An 18,090-nucleotide genomic window follows, 5' to 3' on the forward strand; every position below is an offset into this window, starting at 1 on the left:
AGCACGTCGACATGCGACGTTGCCATAGTAGAAATGCAACGTGCCACAGACGTTGCCACAACGTAAACGTGTTTGCTGGGATATTGCACTATATACCCTCTGTCAATTAAACTAAAGCTAGCATGGAGGAAGCCTATGTTTACAAACTAAAGTCGTTGTGACTGTTTTCTGTTTCTAAAGTAACGTTAGCCTAAGCATGTGACAGTTTGCGACAGTCTCTGACGCAATATTAAGTTAGGCTACGTCAGTGTCTCAATTCCTCATTTGAGTCACTCCTTGCTTATGGTGGTGCACTACACTGGCATGCACTTCAGGCTATGTGGATTAGAAAATCTGTAAACAAGTGAGCGATTTCGGACACCGCAACAGAGTCGACATCGAGAGTGGATTTCTGTGCCGGAGTCGACCCAGACTCTGGGACATTTAGAGTTGAGGAATCGACTCTTTTGGAGTCGACTCCCCATCACTAGTGACAACACACACCAAATGAAACCTTTGTCGCCACATCATAGGACGGATACATCCAGACGTCTATCTAAGGAAGATAATGCTCGTTTTTGTAGCGTGTTTTAATATTGGTAAGCCAGGTGCCGTTTTTTTAAAGACTACCTCTTATATTTAGTGATTTTTAAGAGTGGACCAGCTTTACTTAAACGGTTTATATTTACTGTGCAAATATTTTATAGGCATTGCTGTTGCAGTTGATGATGTTTGAGTCGCTCGCGGTGTCTGAAGGAGGAAACCTCACCATCTCTATTGATTTTGAGTGGGATGAACCCCCAGGTTTTGATTACTCGTCTCAAGGTCTCCTCAAAGGAACTGATAGCACAGCTTATCTGCTATAATCAAGTGCTGGATTTCTGGAGTCTCACTGATCTCTAACGGAGAGAACGTGACACTGATCCTGATGAACGTCAACTTCAGTCAAACAGGGCTTTATTAAGTCTGCAAATTGGGCGATACACACCCGGAAAACAAGATTTACAACGTCACCGTGTATCGTAAGTGTTACACAACACGTCGTAGAGTTTCTGATGAAATACTTGTGGTAGTTGCATCACCATAGCCCCGTTTCCACCACAGGAACTTTACCCAGGAACTAGGAACTTTGGGTGGTACTTCGTGTGTTTAGACCGCAGGAACCAGGGTATAAATGAAGTTCCGGGTAAATATTTCCCCCTCCAAACGGCCCTGCTCGCGGGGTAGTACTTTTTCAAAGTTCAGGAACTTTCGAGGGCGGGACTTGGGCGCTGAACATGCTGATTGGTTGAGCTGACGCAGCATTTAGGTTCAACTCGGCATTTTTAAAAGTCTTACACGCCGCGCTCATGTTGACAAGAGAGGAAAGTTAATTTTTCTGAGGGGTTAACTTTTTATTTCGTAAGTTATAAGATAATGAAGATAATGTTGGAGTAATGACACAGCGTATATTGCCCCAGGCAGTTTTTTTACTTTAACTGCGCCTGACAGAAGAATTATTATTTTTTCTGAGATGATTATTTAAACAAATAAATAGCTTATAATAACTAAATCCACCAAATCTTTCAATCGGTACACACAAAAATGATTACTGTCCGCTAGGGCTGTCATTTTTGAAAAAAATCTAATTCGAACGGATATCAAATATCAAGCAAGGCATTCGAATATATTCAATTATCTACAACGCCGTCATCTCCAGCAGCTGAATGTGTTTACGGATGCCATAGCAACTCGGCCACCAGGACTTTACGGTTTTATAAAAGCTATTCATTTGTTGTAAAGTGTAATAATCATCTCAGAAAAAATTAATTCTAATGTCAGGCACAGTTGAAGAAGTTGATTGTTTGCTTACATAGGCTTAGGGACAGTGTCATTATGCCAACATTATCTTCATAACTTCTTATGAAATAAAAAGATTATCCCTCAGAAAAATGTATTTTCCTCTCTTGTCATGCTTGGTGCATGAGCGCGACGTGTGCTCTTCAGTGGGGCGCGCGCTGTTGTCACATAAGGACGCACACTCAAAAGTAATCCGGTCAGGTCATTTACATGGTGAAATGTTGCGTTTGATCGATTCATGAAAAGATTTATCCACCCATCTCAAAACGATTACAATTTCATTCAGTTTGGGCATTTTTATTACGATTGAGGTGTTTATATGGAGCATTTTCCTTCAGATTGGACTTTTAAACTGATTACAGTGCTCCATGTAAACGCACCGACAGTAAAAAAAAATAATTGCGCTACATGGCACTTTAAAAACCGGATAGTTTATTTATAGTTCGATATTTCACGTCATCTTCGAATGCATATTCGAATATCGAATAAAAAGTGACAGCCCTTGTCCGTCACTGGCTTGGAGGAACAGTCACGTGCAGTCCTACATCACCGGACTAATTTGCCTAATCTTCTCTGAACTTTATCGCGGTCGAAACGCAGACAGCTGCAGGTCTGGGGGGGGAGAAAAGTTCCTGTAAAAAAGTTCCTGGTACAAATTGTTCAGGGTAATTTTGGTGGAAACGGGGCTCATGTAGATAATAAAAGGACAGCAGCATAGATTTTTATGACAGCGATCAGAGTCGGCTTTTTAAAACTTTGAGAATGTATAAAATGTCAAGAAATAGCAATTTCATACTATCACAACTTTTTTTGTGTGTCTCCCCTCCAGCAAACTAACATGCTATTAGAATTGTAACTGACAGAGATATCAGTTCATATTTCATGCTTATTGAATTATTTTGTTAAAAACCTTTAATTTGAAAGCGTTGGAGTGGAGACTTTTATTATGAAAAGGAAGCACAAAGTAATCGGAAGAGAGAGATCTGCACCGCATGGAGAGTTGAATAGTAGTCCACATTAACGTTATATTCTACTCATCTGAAGCTAAAAGAGACATCAGATGCAAGATTAAGTTCTCCTTTGGTAATAAGCAGCCAATGAAGTAAGTTTTTCATTTGCATTGTATGTGATTAATGTGGATTGTGTTGCTTTGTGTGGAAAGTGTAAAATATGTGTACAAAGAATGTTAAAGTGAACTTCACTCTGTTTAAAAGGGTTTACAAAGACAACATTTATTTATTTTTGTGTCTCTTTATATTCTTTATTTTTGTGTATTTAGTTCTCACGGCATCTTGAGTTGGATGGTTATCTTCATGGTGAACCAGTCCATAAATTGCCAGCCATTAGAGAAATCCTTGTGCTCGTGAAATTACTGGGGGGAACTACAGTGAGAATTCATCTGCTCTTCACGGAAAGAGGAAGGGACGTTTCCAACCAGCAGTCTACAGAGCGTCAAGTCCATCATTCTGGAAGCTACAAGCACCGCATACACTGGTAACCAAGAAGTTAGACACACGCATAGAGTCTAAAGGCATTATCAAGTTAAGGCCAACAAGAAGATGAGCACAACCAAGTTCAAGTTATGGTGCTTAAAGCGGACTTATTCTTGCTATTTGCTGAAAAGGGGAAAAGAGACTCTTTAAGTTAAAGACTGTGTTTAAAGAAGGGCTGGTCAACTGGTGTTATGTACTTACCTTTAATTTCAAGTAATTTGGTGCAGGTATTAAGCTGTAAGTAAAAGAATATTTGTGAAGAATATCAAAGCGCAAAGCCTTCAATACCCGATCTAAAGTGTTGCTGAATTTAGTACACAGGTTGATTGAACAGTTAAATGCTACTTTAAACAGAGTTAATAATCTAAGAGAGAAACATCTTTTGAAAAAACTCGTGCAGCACAATTCACGTTGTATATACAACTTGTTAGAGGAGTTAGTGTAAGAAAATGGCAGAAGGTGGTCAGTCCATTGCGAGTGGCAAAGAAAATCTAACAGATACTGTGGAATCACTGCAGAAGCTAGAATCCCAAGAATGTGTAGACTCAGAAGAATCAGTAGCTGTTGATGATACAGCAGAACAAGAACCAAGAAGGAGTCAAAGAGCACGAAAGTTTACAGAGAAAGGTAAAGAATTGCACGATGATAAGCTGAATAAAATTAAAGGGGGGGTGAAACAGTCAGTTTCAGTCAGTGTCATGTCAATCTTGAGTACCTATAGAGTAGCATTGCATCCTGCATATCTCCGAAAAGTCTTTATTTTTTTTATAATTATATAAGAAAGATGCGCTGTTCCGAGTCTTTCCGAAAAAAGCCGAGCGGGTGGGGGCGTGTCATGTGAGCAGAGCTAAATAATGACGTGTGCAGCAGCGCGCTGCAGTGAGGAAAGTGAGTCGCTCTGCGAGGAAAGTGATTCGCTCTGTGAGGAAAGTGATTCGCTCAGTGAGGAAAGTGATTCGCCCGCCGCGTGAGGAAAGTGATTCGCTCTGTGAGGAAAGTGATTCGCTCTGTGAGGAAAGTGATTCGCTCTGTGAGGAAAGTGATTCGCTCTGTGAGGAAAGTGATTCGCTCTGTGAGGAAAGTGATTCGCTCTGTGAGGAAAGTGATTCGCTCTGTGAGGAAAGTGATTCGCTCAGTGAGGAAAGTGATTCGCTCAGTGAGGAAAGTGATTCGCCCGCCGCGTGAGGAAAGTGAGTCGCTCTGTGAGGAAAGTGATTCGCTCTGTGAGGAAAGTGATTCGCTCAGTGAGGAAAGTGATTCGCCCAGTGAGGAAAGTGATTCGCCCGCCGCGTGAGGAAAGTGAGTCGCTCTGTGAGGAAAGTGATTCGCCCGTCGCGTGAGGAAAGTGAGTCGCTCTGTGAGGAAAGTGATTCGCTCTGTGAGGAAAGTGATTCGCTCTGTGAGGAAAGTGATTCGCTCTGTGAGGAAAGTGATTCGCTCAGTGAGGAAAGTGATTCGCCCGCCGCGTGAGGAAAGTGAGTCGCTCTGTGAGGAAAGTGATTCGCTCTGTGAGGAAAGTGATTCGCCTGCCGCGTGAGGAAAGTGAGTCGCTCTGTGAGGAAAGTGATTCGCCCGTCGCGTGAGGAAAGTGCTAATACAGATCGACCGCCGGCCTATCAGTGGGTAAGTCAGTAGCTACTGGTTATATCACCTGTTTAGCATCCTACAAGCCAGCGCTTTGATGGGGGTAGCCTGTTGCTTTCGCTCTCTCCCTCGCTCTCTCTCACGCGCTTCCGGTAGAATTGTCCGTAAGGCCCATACAAGGAAATTCCGCCCCCACTAACGTCAATGGGGACGCATGATCTCAAAAAACTTGCCGAAACTTATGACTAACCGGAAGTAGTATTTTTGACAAAGAAATACTCCCATCAAACGTCCACCTTAACTTTTGAAACTTTGTCTATGTTTAGTATGGGATTCCAAGTCTTTAACAGTGTAAAAAGATCAGTATGCATGAAACAGCATTTCACCCCCCCCTTTAAAAATCGCTTTCAATGCTCTTACAAGAAATGGAAGACTCTAGCTGGAGATGCTAGACAAAGGCTAATGGGGGTTCTCTCCAATGACACACTGCACAACCTCATAGATGCAATCAGTAGTGCTTCAAATGATGTAAATGTTGCTTATGAAGAGTTGCGACACAATGGCCCTCATTTATCAATCTTGCGTAGAAACTGGTGTATATGTTGGCGTAAGATTATGCTTGCACTCCTCTCATCGCCTGATTTATGAAGCTGTGCGTACCTCTGCAATCCAGGTGTACGCAATACTTGCCCTTGATAAATGCCGCGGCTGAAAACGATCGTCATTAGAATAACACGCCCCTATATATTCAAGTCTCCTCCTCCTCCTCCCCCACGCCCTCATTTTACGCCATGGACAAACAGAAGACGGCAAAGAAGCGAAACTTCTCAGACGTGGAGATCGGGCGCGCTCAATCATCTCACTAGTTCACTAGTCAGTAGTGATGTCCGGTTCGTGAACGAATCGTTCTTTTTAACCGGATCTTTATAGTGAACCGGTCGAACCAGTTCACCAAATCGAACTGAATCGTTCTAAACGGTTCGCGTCTCAAATCAGGGCTGATCCCACAAGTTACTATAGTTATTAACTTTCTGCCATCAGTGACAGTCTCTCAAACTAAAAATAAAACTAATATCTTGAAGGAGATGCAGTAACTCCAATGGTTAGCTGAAGTGAGACATGTTTTGCTGAGAGATCTGATGAACTCACGAGCAGCTGATACTGAGCATGCGCGTGTAACCGAACGTACCGGTTGTCGGATCCTCAGATCAGCAGTACAGAATCAAAACCGTTTCTGTCGGACACGTTCGATACTGAGAACCGATGAGCTGCGCATGCGTGTTATTTGTTCAGAGGAACGAAATGCAGGTTAAGTGTATTTAAAACTAATCACGTTTGGAAACATCATAACACAGCTGTCTCATCTGTATTATTTTAAAGTTTTGGAAACAATGGATTGTAAAACGGTCAAATTAAACATTTATTTGTTTTTCAATAATGCAGGATATTTTCAGGAACAGCTTTTATCTTATTTAATTTCTAAGTCGATACAGATTTTAAAATGCATGTAATCAAAACAGCAGGTTTGATATAGACTATTCAGCTTGCAGCAGTTCGCAGCTCAGCACCCTGTGCTCAGCACACACACACACACACACACACACACTGATACAGCGGTTCTCGAGTTAGATCGACCGGTTGCAACGGATCACCAGTACAGAATCGAGAACCGTTTCTATCGGACACGTTCGATCTTTCGGACATGTTCGATTCTGAGAACCGGTGAGCTGAGATACTGAGCATGCGTGAGAGCGTCGTAACCGAACTGTTTCTCTCGGACTGGGACAGCTGATGCTGATAATACATGAGCACTGGTGAACTGAGGATTTGTGTAAGTAGGCCTATTATGTCAATGTACGTTTATTTAATCCGTGTAAAACATCAGTGTTTGCACGACAGTGACAGTCTCTCAAACTAGAAATAAAACTAATATCTTGAAGTGGATGTTGTAACAATCGATTCAGTTCGATTTGGTGAACTGTATTTAGTGCTGTTGCAAAACATAAATGAAAAAATGTTTCCAAGATGATGATTATGTCAATAATAATTATTACTATACTAAGTTTTGATTACAAATACTTTATATGGATGTTTGAATGTATTTTCATCCGCCGGGATGATAGAAATGACGTCATTATGTAAAGACGTAAAAGAACCGGTGATCCGGTTTTTTTAACCGGATCGTGGAAACAAACTGTCCGAAAGAACCGGTTCGCGGAAAAGAACCGAACTTCCCATCACTACTGGTCAGGGCACTGACTAGGACATAAGTCAATGGGCTGACTCCCTGATCAGTGCTCTGACTACTGAACTAGTGAGATGATTGAGACGCACCCATCGAGACCGTCACCAGGGAAGTGGAAAAAACCCCAAAATTGTTTTATTTGGGAGTTTAAAGAGTGGGATTAAAGACACCTACAAAAACAAAATATGGACCCAAATTACGAGTAGCTACTCTTAATAGAGTGGAGGTTGAGAAGCGCACTCCAGCAGTTTAAATAGCTGTTTGGATGATAAATTACCATCACTGCATTATTTTACAGCACGTTTTGAAACAATTAGCATTTAATTTCATATCACGGCACATGTATTGGGGTACAATAGTGATGATGATGTGATGTGGAGTAAGATTCATTCACATTAATAACTGCATGACAATTTGTAAGATTCTTATTATTATTATTATGATTATTATTCTTAATGACACTTGTTATTTAGAAGATTATTGTCATTATTATTATTATTATTTAAAAGAAGGTCATTTTTATTATTTTGTCAGTCTGAATTATTTTAGTCCCAGTCCGTGCGCAGCTGCCGGGCCTAACCCTGAACCGTCAGATAAAGCGCACAGGCTCGCGACTGGAGGAATACATATGCCTACAAATCAAACGCTTTGGTAAAGTCACACAAATTAAACATTGACATTCATGTTGCACAAAAATAAACACTAAATGTTGTTGTTGTGGTTTTTAACAGTGGTTCATATAGCATATCTTGTCAGTGTGTTTTGTGGTGTTAGGAATTGTTTTTCTGCGCATTTTCGCACTAACTCCAAACGTGCGTACACCACCTCCTGAGCTGGCGTAGGATTTGAGCGTGCCGTACGCCAACGTCAATATTGATAAATCTCAAAGTCACCGTGGGTTTGGGTGTACGCAAGGTGTACGCTGGAAATTTGGTGTACGCACTTTTGATAAATTAGGGCCAATGTGAGTCCAGACAGTGATACTCGCCGCAGAGTAGACACCTGTGGAGCAGTCACAAAAATGATAGTTGAGTCTGCATGGAGTCGTCTAGGTGAGGGAGTTGAAAGTCACAATCCACTTAGACCAGAAGCATGCTGTATTGATACAGGTTCAGTGTTCTCCTCCATAGCCTCCAAATCAAGTCATGGACATTCCAGGTCTTCTCAGTCTATAAACAATTCAAGTGTGAGATCCAGAGGTTCAAGTTTTTCCTCTGCTAAGAAACAAGAGCCTGCTGCAGAAATTGCTGCAACTGAAGCAACTTTAGAAGTATTACAGCAACAAGAGCATGAACTGGAAGAACTCCAAAGACTAGAGGCTGAAGATAAAAAAGAGACTAGCAGAACAAGAAGCTGAAGCATTGAAGCGACGTCTAGACAGAGAAGAAGAGGAAGCTAGGCTACGTGTTAAGATTGAGTTAAGATTGAAAATGCAGCTAGACGGAAAGCATTAGAAGACCAGCGCCGAGAGCTTGAACGCTTGGAGACACTAAAAAGGTTAAATGCTGCGAAGGCAAGAATGCAAGTCTATGAACAGAATGAAGACTCAAAGGAAGAAACGACCGCTGCTTCGTGAGTACACATCTGTAAAGGAGAAGCATGTACCAGAGGTGAGCAGCTCTGTGTTACAAACCAAACCTCCACAGAAAGGTGAGACAAAAGCATATCAAGAAGACAGCACTACAGAACTTGTTAGAGTGTTAGCAGAATCTATCAGCTCAAGTCGTCTACCTATGCCCGAACCAGTGACATTCTATGGAGACACTCTCAAATTCAGTGATTGGAAAATCTCATTTCAGACCCTTATCGATAGAAAAAACATACCAGTGAATGAGAAGCTTTACTACTTGCGCAAGTATGTGGAAGGTCCAGCTAAGAAAGCCATTGAGAGTTTCTTCCTTCTAGGCACAGAGTCGGCATATCATGCAGCATGGGGTGTACTAGAAGAAAGATATGGAAACCCATTCGTTATTGCTAAAGCCTTCAGAGACCAGCTTAATTCATGGCCAAGGATTGGTTCCAAAGACAGCGTTGAGCTATGGGAGTTCACTGACTTTCTCAGAGGCTGTGAAGCAGCTATGTCTCAGATTAAAGGCCTTGAAGTCCTTAACGATTGTAATGAGAACCAGAAGATCCTTTCCAAGCATCCTGATTGGTTGGCCTCAATGTGGAATCGTCAAGTCATTGAAATAGAAGAAGAAACCAAGACATTTCCTACCTTCAGTCAGTTTGTAAAGTTTCTAACACGAGAAGCTAAGATAGCTTGCAACCCAGTTACATCACTTCATGCACTGAAGTCTAATGATATCGGAAAAGGAAAGATGTTAAGAGTTCAAGACACTAGAGCAAAGGTATTAACAGTACAATCTAGTGAGAAAGCAGACTCTGCAAAATGTGCCTTCTGTGAGAGATCAGGACATGGTATTCTCAAATGTCGTAAGTTTATAGAGAAGAATGTTGCAGAGCGAGTCAAGTTTGTTCAAATGAATAAGTTATGCTTTGGATGTTTGAAGCCAGGTCATCGCTCAAAGAACTGTGAAGACAGAAGTGTCTGTGAGAAGTGTCAGAAGAAACACCCATCATGTCTATACGAGGATCGTACTAAAGAAGCAAAGAGGACTCCACAGTCAAGTCAGTCGAAAGAGAAGTGGAAGGAAAGAAACGCTGAGTTGGCACAGAATAAAGATACCACAAGTGAAGCAACATCTAACCAGGTAATACAGGATGTAAATAATACTCATACCTCTACAATTGTTCCAGTATGGGTTTCAACTACCAATGAACCAAATCTTGAAGTTCTGGTATACGCACTTCTTGACACCCAGAGCGATACCTTCATTCTGGAAAAGATGGCCCAAGCTTTTGACACGAAAAAGGAATCTGTGCAAATGAAGCTCTCAACAATGGTATCTAAAAGTACAGTTGTTCCATGCCAGAAGGTATCTGGTCTAATGGTGAGAGGATTTTATTCAGATAAGATCTCGTTGCCAGTAACCTATTCAAGAGAGTTCATTCCTGCAAACAGAACTCTCATTCCTACACCCAAAACGGCAAAAGCATGGCCTCATCTAATGCACATAGCTGAGAAGATTGCTCCTCAACAAGTTTGTGATATTGGCCTTCTGATTGGCTACAACTGCCCTCAAGCTCTCCTTCCTAGAGAAATTGTATCTGGTAAAGAAAATCAGCCATTTGCTCAAAGAACGGATCTAGGCTGGAGCATTGTGGGCTGTGGCAATTCTGCTGTAGATTATGGTGATGCCATTGGTGTGAGTCATCGCATTATAGTGAAACAAGTGCTGCCCAGAGTACAATCTTCTCTCAGTCTCACAAGTGAAGTTCAGTACATCTGTAGAACACAGATCAAGGAAGTAATCACTCCACTAAATGTCATCAAAGCTCTTGAGTCTGACTTCAATGAGAAAGCAGCCGAGGATAGCCATATCTCTCAAGAAGACCTACGTTTTCTGTCAAAAATGGAAACCGGCATCAGACACAAAGAAGATGGTCATTACGAAATGCCTTTGCCTTTCAAAGAAGACAAACCAGACTTGCCCAATAATAAAGGATGTGCTATTCATCGCCTCAAATGCTTAGAAAAAAGGCTTAAAAGAGATGACAAATACTACAGCGAATATGTAGATTTTATGAATGAGACAATTGCTCGAGGAGATGCTAAGAAAGTCCCAGTTGCAGAAACGAACAAGAACCCTGCTTGGTACATTCCCCATCATGGGGTTTATCATCCTCAAAAACCTGAGAAGATCTGTGTAGTCTTCGATTGCTCAGCAAAATTCCAAGGTACATCCCTCAATGACCATTTGCTAATTGGTCCAGAGTTAACAAACACACTTATAGGTCTTCTCTGTCGGTTCCGCAAGGGTCCGGTGGCAATCATGTGTGACATAGAGCGCATGTTTTACCAATTTCATGTAAAGGAAGAAGATCAAGACTACTTACGGTTCCTCTGGTGGGAGAAAGGAGATCTAGAATCCCAGCCACAGGTCTATAGGATGAAAGTACACATTTTCGGTGCAGCTTCATCACCCGGGTGTGCCAACTACGGCCTCAAGCACATTGCTGCACAAGGTCAGGGTTGCTTCAGTGAAACCTGCATTCGATTTATAGAAAGGAATTTCTATGTTGATGATGGGTTGACAAGTGTTTCAACTGTAGATGAAGCTATCAAGTTAATCAAAGAAGCAAGAGACCTTTGTAGCACAGGAAAACTTCGTTTGCATAAATTTGTTTCGAAGAGTCAAGAGGTGAAGGCATCCATTCCGCAGGAAGAATGTACTCAGAGTGCAGTGGATCATGACTTAGCTTTGGGTGAGCTTCACATGGAACGGGCACTTGGTGTGAAATGGTGCATCAGATCTGACAGCTTTCAGTTCAGAGTATCCGTAAAGGAGCAACCACTCACTAGAAGAGGAGTTCTGTCCACTGTGGCTTCTATATATGACCCACTCGGCTTTGCAGCACCCTTCATCCTGGTTGGTAAGCAAATTCTACAGCAGATGTGTCAAGATAAGGTTGGCTGGGATGAACCACTCAAAGATCGCTTACTGACAAAGTGGGAAGCTTGGCTTTCAGATCTGCAAAACTTGGCTGATGTGAAGATTCAGCGACGTTTTCTTCCGTTGACCTTTAAGAAAGTTCAGCGTTATGAGCTTCATCATTTCACTGACGGTAGTGCATCGGGATATGGAGACTGTACATATCTCAGAGTCATTGACACATCAGGAGATGTTCATTGCTCCTTGGTTATGGGCAAAGCCAGAGTTGCTCCTACTAAGGTTACAACCATACCAAGGCTGGATTTATCAGCGGCAGTAGTTGCTGTACAAACAAGTTATTTGCTCAGAAAGGAGCTAGAGATAGACAACCTGGAGGAGTACTTCTGGACAGACTCAAAGGTTGTCCTGGGGTACATAAATAATGAAGCCAAAAGATTTCATGTTTTTGTAGCAAATAGTGTTCAACGCATCAAACAAAGTGCAGATGCTAAACAATGGAGATACGTGACCTCTGAGGAGAATCCTGCCGATTATGCGTCCAGAGGCTTGACAGCAGAAGAGCTCATGTCCTCCAACTGGTTTACAGGGCCAAAGTTTCTGTGGCAAGATGAACTGCCTAGAGACGTTAAGGTGGAAGAGATCATAGACGATGACCTGGAGCTACGGAGTGCTCAAGTTCATAAAACCCAAACAAAGATCATTAATTGATCGACTTCACAAGTTTTCTGATTGGACGAGAGCGGTAAAGGCTATTGCAATACTTCAGCGATGTACTAAGGAAGTCAAGGGTCTAAGTCTAAGGTGCAATGAAGCCACCAGCATTGAAGAAAGAAAGGATGCAGAGCTTACCATTATCAAAATGGTTCAACAATCATCCTTTTGTGATGAAATCCAGAGACTCCAGCAACAGAAGGAGATTTAGTCCAACAACAGCAGCAACAAACTGCATCGGGTATACTCAGGGTGGGAGGTCGCTTAGTACATGCTGCATTACACTCACATGTGAAACATCCAGCAATTCTCCCACAACATAGTCATATATCAGCATTGCTCATCAAATATTATCATGAGCAAGTGTATCACCAAGGGAGAGGAATGACTGTAAATGAACTGCGATCAAACGGTTTCTGGATTTTGGGATGTAGCAAAGCAGTGTCTTCATATATCTACAAATGCACTAAGTGCAGGAAATTCAGAAGATGCACTGAAGAGCAAAGGATGGCGAATCTTCCTCAGGAACTTATGGAGACAACCCCTCCATTCACATACTGTGGAATGGACTGCTTCGGTCCTTTCTACGTCAAAGAAGGAAGAAAGGATTTGAAGCATTATGGGCTGCTGTTTACATGTACAGTCTTGTTCAAAATAATAGCAGTACAATGTGACTAACCAGAATAATCAAGGTTTTTCGTATATTTTTTTATTGCTACGTGGCAAACAAGTTACCAGTAGGTTCAGTAGATTCTCAGAAAACAAATGAGACCCAGCATTCATGATATGCATGCTCTTAAGGCTGTGCAATTGGGCAATTAGTTGAATTAGTTAAAAGGGGGGTGTTCAAAAAAATAGCAGTATGGCATTCAATCACTGAGGTTATCAATTTTGTGAAGAAACAGGTGTGAATCAGGTGGCCCCTATTTAAGGATGAAGCCAACACTTGTTGAGCATGCATTTGAAAGCTGAGGAAAATGGGTCGTTCAAGACATTGTTCAGAAGAACAGCGTACTTTGATTAAAAAGTTGATTAGAGAGGAGAAAACCTATAAAGAGGTGCAAAAAATGATAGGCTGTTCAGCTAAAATGATCTCCAATGCCTTAAAATGGAGAGCAAAACCAGAGAGACGTGGAAGAAAACGGAAGACAACCATCAAAATGGATAGAAGAATAACCAGAATGGCAAAGGCTCAGCCAATGATCACCTCCAGGATGATCAAAGACAGTCTGGAGTTACCTGTAAGTACTGTGACAGTTAGAAGACGTCTGTGTGAAGCTAATCTATTTTCAAGAATCCCCTGCAAAGTCCCTCTGTTAAAAAAAAGGCATGTGCAGAAGAGGTTACAATTTGCCAAAGAACACATCAACTGGCCTTAAGAGAAATGGAACATTTTTTGGACTGATGAGAGTAAAATTGTTCTTTTTTGGTCCAAGGGCCACAGGCAGTTTGTGAGACGACCCCAAACTCTGAATTCAAGCCACAGTACACAGTGAAGACAGTGAAGCATGGAGGTGCAAGCATCATGATATGGGCATGTTTCTCCTACTATGGTGTTGGGCCTATTTATCGCATACCAGGGATCATGGATCAGTTTGCATATGTTAAAATACTTGAAGAGGTCATGTTGCCCTATGCTGAAGAGGACATGCCCTTGAAACGGTTGTTTCAACAAGACAATGACCCAAAACACACTAGTAAACGGGCAAAGTCTTGGTTCCAAACCAACAAAATTAATGTTATGGAGTGGCCAGCCCAATCTCCAGACCTTAATCCAATTGAGAACTTGTGGGGTGATATCAAAAATGCTGTTTCTGAAGCAAAACCAAGAAATGTGAATGAATTGTGGAATGTTGTTAAAGAATCATGGAGTGGAATAACAGCTGAGAGGTGCCACAAGTTGGATGACTCCATGCCACACAGATGTCAAGCAGTTTTAAAAAACTGTGGTCATACAACTAAATATTAGTTTAGTGATTCACAGGATTGCTAAATCCCAGAAAAAAAAAATGTTTGTACAAAATAGTTTTGAGTTTGTACAGTCAAAGGTAGACACTGCTATTTTTTTGAACACACCCCTTTCAACTAATTGCCCAATTGCACAGCCTTAAGAGCGTGCATATCATGAATGCTGGGTCTTGTTTGTTTTCTGACAATCTACTGAACCTACTGGTAACTTGTTTGCCACGTAGCAATACAAAATATACTAAAAACCTTGATTATTCTAGTTAGTCACATTGTACTGCTATTATTTTGAACAAGACTGTATGTGTTGCAGGGCTGTACATGTAGAAATGCTGGTTGATTTATCCACTGATGCATTTATTAATGCGTTGCATGCTTTCATTGCCATACGTGGATCTGTGCGTCAACTTAGATCTGACCAGGGCACTAACTTTGTTGGTGCTAGAAGAGAATTTGCCGAAGCACTGAAGGAAATGAAACATCCAAACTCCTTTAGGCGTTCTTGAGAGTTCATCATGAACACCCCGTCAGCGAGTCACATGGGTGGCATTTGGGAGAGGCAAATTCGGACAATAAGAAGTGTCTTTACATCCATTCTGGATCAATCAACTCAAAGACTTGATGGTGCCTCTTTAAGAATTGTTTCTCTATGAAGTCATGGCTATTGTCAATAGCAGATCCTTAACTACTGAGTATCTGAATGATCCATCTGGTCCGCAGCCTCTTACGCCTAACCATATCCTGACGATGAAGTCTTCAATTATTTTACCACCCCCTGGAGAGTTTGTTAATGAAGACCTTTACCTACGTAAGAGATGGCGTAAGGTGCAGTATTTAGCGAATGTGTTCTGGTCACGTTGGAGAAAAGAATATCTTCTAAACCTGCAACACCGGCAGAAATGGCACAAACATCGTAGGAATGCAAAGGTCAATGACATAGTCATTCTGAAAGATGACACGGCTCCACGCAGTCGGTCGAAGTTAGCAAAGATAACAGAAGTGCACAGTGGTACAGATAACTGTGTGAGAACAGTGAAGTTGTTGATCAGTGATTCAACACTGGATAAAAGGGGCAAACGTGTAACTAAACCGACTTACCTCGAAAGGCCTATCCAGAAAATAGTTACCCTGATTGAAGCTGATTAAGACCTTACCTTTTGGCCACCTTTCCTTAGGTTAGTCCATAATACGTTGATTAAAGGTTATATCAATGAGTTTAAAATCACAAGACTGTGTTTTGGTGGGAGCGTAACTGACAGAGATATCAGTTCATATTTCATGCTTATTTAATTATTTTGTTAAAAACTTTTAATTTGAAAGCGTTGGAGTGGAGACTTTTATTATGAAAATGAAGCACAACGTAATCGGAAGAGAGAGATCTGCACCGCATGGAAAGTTGACTAGTAGTCCACATTAATGTTATATTCCACTCATCTGAAGCTAAAAGAGACATCAGATGCAAGATTAAGTTCTCCTTTGGTAATAAGCAGCCAATGAAGTAAGTTTTTCATTTGCATTGTATGTGATTAATGTGGATTGTGTTGCTTTGTGTGGAAAGTGTAAAATATGTGTACAAAGAATGTTAAAGTGAACTTCACTCTGTTTAAAAGGGTTTATAAAGACAACATTTATTTATTTTTGTGTCTCTTTATATTCTTTATTTTTGTGTATTTAGTTCTCACGGCATCTTGAGTTGGATGGTTATCTTCATGGTGAACCAGTCAATAAATTGCCAGCCATTACAGAAATCCTTGTGCTCGTGAAATTACTGGGGGGAACTACAAAAAGGAAGGTTGACAGTTGTGCTCTTATCCGTAGAATAACAAAGAAAACTATGCATTGACACAGAATCAATGAACTGAAGTGACTGTGGTTTAAGTTAATGTTGCAGCCTCCAGATGTGCCAGATAGCAAGATAAAACGAAGCTATGTTGTGTTATCCAGGGATGTTGTAGGCTACATTAGATATATTACTAAGGTTTGCGATAATACTAAGGCGATATCTAATTACAGCTGTACTAGCAAAACGAAAGATAAGGCCAAGACAATCTTTAAGCCTAATTGCTGAATAATAGCTGACTAATCGCTTTTGAAGTCACAACTGCCTTCATTTCCCCTTGGTGATATAATGTAAAGAAATTAATACATTTATTCAGCAAGGCTGCATTGATCAAAAGTGACAGTAAAGACATGTTACAAAATAAGCTATTTAAAATAAATGCTGTTCTTTTGAACTTTGTTTATCAAAGAATCCAGTTTTTTTTTTATGTTCTCAACATTGATGATAATCATTATAAGAAACAGCACCTATAAATGTTTAAAAAAACAACAACTTACAGATCAAAACCTTTTGAATGCCAGTGTAAATCATAAAAATGCATGGACATTTATTACAGTTTATTATTAATGATTGAAAACATTGTCGTTTCCAGAGCCTTTACCACCTGCCATCTACAGTAAATCAGTCCCTGCAGGCATAACCACATCTATGGGCATCCCTGTGCTCATCACTGCTGCCATACTGATAACACAAGAAGGCAAGTATCACCACAGAGCAATTTATCTTTAGTTACGAAGGCAATGAAAATTACACAATTTTGTTCCTCTCCTTGAGATGGTTTCGTTTGGAATTCTAAAAATTAAATAGTTTGGCTATTATAACCTTTAACCGTTATAGTTTATGCTATGCATCTACTCCATTATTTTCACTTAATTTGCATGGCATCCTGTAATTGTGTTTTTGTATTGACTTATAGGTGACACCTGAGAAATTACATCCACTAGAAGGGACCATGGAAGTTTCTGAATGTTTGACACTGAGCCTTACATACAGGTGCTGCAGTTTACTGATGAACCACATTTTCTTGAACATCACATAGATGGCTGGGTGTGTGTGTGTGCGTCACTTACCCGAGGAACACATGGCCCCAGGATGCACTATTGGAAGAAGTTGAGCTTTGTTGAGTGTGATGCTTTGGGCAATGTTCTGCTGGGAAACCTTGGGTCCTCCATCCATGTGGATGTTATTTGACACATACCACCTACCTACATGGTATGGAAACGGTATTCCCTGGTGACTGTGGTTCTTCCAGCAGGATAATGCTCCTGTCACAAAGCAAAACTGGTTCAGGAATGGTTTGAGGAGCACAACGAGTTTGAGGTGTTGACTTGGCCTCCAGATTCCCCAGATCTCAATCCAATCGAGCATCTGTGGGATGTGCTGAACAAACGAGTCTGATCCATGGAGGCCCCACCTTGCAACTTACAGGACTTAAAGGATCTGCTGCTAACATCTTGGTGCCAGATATAACAGCACACCTTCAGGGGTCTAGTGGACTCAATGCCTCGATGGATCAGGGGTTTTGGCAGCAAAAGGGGACCAACACAATATTATAATGTTATTCCTGATTGGGATATGGATGTGTGTGTGTGTGTGTGTATATATTTACTACTGAAAAATCTTCACTTATAGGCAGTTAGTAGGACATATTCAATGAGTTTATGTACCAAGGTTTTTGTAGTTATCTTTGATGTACAGTTTGTGGGTGGTTATGAATTAAGTTTATACAGTGTCTTGTTCCAATCAGTGAGCAATAGCTGTACTAATGTCAGTGCAGAGACAACCAACTTCTTGTTCATTGCAATCATTTGCTATGTACACCACGTCAGGCAAGGCAAGTTTATTTGTTTAGCACATTCTATACACAATAACAATTCAAAGTGCGTTACATAGAAATTATGTGATAACATATGCATA

General features: G+C 41.1%; 1 long non-coding RNA gene across 2 annotated transcripts; it reads left to right on the forward strand.

Annotated features, from left to right (window-relative positions):
* Positions 1-859: 859 nt before the first annotated feature.
* LOC137079198 (uncharacterized) lies at positions 860-18,090 on the forward strand. 2 transcript variants are annotated; one of them, XR_010905424.1, is made up of 4 exons: positions 2,783-2,920; positions 3,098-3,312; positions 16,766-16,870; positions 17,090-18,090. It is a non-coding gene; the product is annotated as an uncharacterized lncRNA (long non-coding RNA). The 2 variants fall into 2 exon arrangements; XR_010905423.1 differs by lacking the exons at positions 2,783-2,920; positions 3,098-3,312 and adding an exon at positions 860-1,001.

This window comes from Pseudorasbora parva, chromosome 6, assembly GCF_024679245.1.
Source record: "Pseudorasbora parva isolate DD20220531a chromosome 6, ASM2467924v1, whole genome shotgun sequence".
Lineage (NCBI taxonomy): Eukaryota > Metazoa > Chordata > Actinopteri > Cypriniformes > Gobionidae > Pseudorasbora > Pseudorasbora parva.